The sequence below is a fragment of the Fistularia commersonii genome, chromosome 33 (genome assembly GCF_037954325.1).
Source record: "Fistularia commersonii isolate RoL2024-O1a breed Wild chromosome 33, RoL_Fcom_v1.0, whole genome shotgun sequence".
Taxonomy (NCBI): Eukaryota; Metazoa; Chordata; class Actinopteri; order Syngnathiformes; family Fistulariidae; genus Fistularia; species Fistularia commersonii.
Genome location: NC_141316.1, coordinates 6,148,612 through 6,150,943, shown reverse-complemented (window position 1 = coordinate 6,150,943; position 2,332 = coordinate 6,148,612).

Genomic DNA, 2,332 nt, shown 5'->3' with positions numbered 1-2,332 from the left:
AGATGAAGATTGATGGGAAAGAGAGGGCGTTTTTTTCAGGCCTGACTGTCACTATTACGCACCACTGTAAACAAGACACTGAAATGGAAAAGAAGAATCAAGGATTCGTATTGTTTTCCACACAAACAACATCTGCTAATCATATTTCATGTAACAACTCCGGACTAATGAGAAGTTAACACACTAATATCACATCAGGAGTGTGAGAGTCCACACTGTTGGTTCACAATCAATGTTTCACAGAGGGTTTACGTTTCATATGTCTCAGACCTACAAGGATGTGAAAAGCCTGGAAAGAGGAAACTGATCATGTTATTTAAAGAATCATGTGGACAAAACAAAACCCAGGGGGGGTGGAAGGAAATATCATTGGCTTTAATTTTCTTAAAAACTCCAAATTGCAGAATAATTCTGACAATCAAAATGACTGTCATGCAGTTCTCTTTTATAGTTCATACACTGAAAAAGTCTGTTTAATTTACAGGGAAAAAATATGTACATTGGTTTCACATATTAAAGTATGCACATAAAAAATATACACTTGTATTAAGTCTAATCAATTCTTATTTGTTCAAAAAGCAAATTTTTAGGTTGATTAGGCAGAAGTTTTCCTTTAAGAACATGTTCGTAAAATTAACCTATGTTGAACCAACATGACCTCTTTATGTATAATATATTCAATTACCCCATGAAAATCAGCAAGACTTTATTTTCAGTGTATTCCAATGCCATCCGTTGAAGTATTGTGAGTTTTTTGTAAAAAGTATTTGCAGTGTTTTGTTACATCAACTTTTTTTTGCTTAAGTAGATCTCACACTATTGAGTTATAAAGCTTCTGCATACTTTGTGTATCCATCCTACAAAAATTTAAGATATTTCTGTACATTCTGTTAAAAAATTGATGCAGACTAACCAAATCCCAAAATTACAAACAAAATTTTCTGATAAAAGTGAGGCCAGAAGAAAAACATTTTTTTGTTTTAACAAGAAGAAAAACTATTTTCCAGAAAATATGACAACACAAAGGCCTGTCAGGTCGTCAATCATGCACCAGATACTTGTGCCATTGACACTCAACGACTGCAGTGGTGTGCTGCATGGTAGAAGGTGCTGGAGAAATCAAAGAATGAGATTCTTACCCAGCAGCAGTGGCTCAATGCTGAAGGCTCAGGAGAAATCAAAGAATGTGCCTCCACCACCATCCAGGTGCAAATGAGCTTGTTGCAGAAAGTAGATTACAGCGTCTTCAACTCCTAAGTGAGGCTGATAAGCTAACGGAAGAGGGTCCAGCACCAACATCACCTGAGGCCTCAGGTGGGCTAAGACCAGTCTCTCCAGGACCTTCATCATGTGAGATGTGAGGGCCACTGGTGGATAGTCTTTGAGGTCTACAACTTCTTGAGTACAGGGACCAAGTAGGACATGGTCCACAGCTGCAGAGGTGTTTCAGTCCAAGGGACAGCTGACTGGCACAGGTCTTCAGAATCCTGGGGGAGATGCCGTTGGAAGGCTTATACTGGTGCAGTCTCTCCCGCTGGTGTTACAGTCCACATACTGGTGGAAGGTTGGCAGAAAAGTGTCCAAAGAAGCATGATTAAAATCCCCAGTAATGGCCATGAATGCGTCTAGATGCTTGGCCATTAAAGTAGTGGTGGTGGACATGACGTCACAGGCAACCGAGGCTGATGGAGGGCTGTTGCTCCATTGAGAGGAATTTCTTTATTAAGCACACCCCTTTTAGAACAGTCAATTTACTCTTAATATCAGACACACCTCTTTGAAACCTGTGTTACGAACCTGACACATTAGCCTTGATGATGATGATGGTCAGATTAATTGCAGGCCTGTTTAAGCAGACTATATTTGCTTAGCTAGAAAATCCAGTAAATTGGACAATGTAGATCCAGTAAACTGTGCAATGTGTATATTCCTGACATTTAGCACACTGTATACAAAATCTTTCGGTCAATATTTCAGAAATTGATAGCGACACTGACATAGACATGAATTGTTAAAGTCTGTGTAAAAAAATTGTAGGAAAAGATATTACATATTACAAACACTAAATGAATACTATGACCGTCATTGTGGTAGGGATCATTACAGAACTGCTGTATTGGATTATATTAGTTTTAGCTCGCAATATGGCTCCAGTAAATTGTATTGCAATTGTAGCACATGATATACAAAATGTTTAGACTTTTTTTTCCAGAAATGAGAATTAATATTGTCAGATAACTAGCACACAACAACTATATGACCAAAATAATTTTAATAATACTCACCATTTACTTGAGAGCCCGTGAAACAAGCAACTTAGGGGAGGTCATCA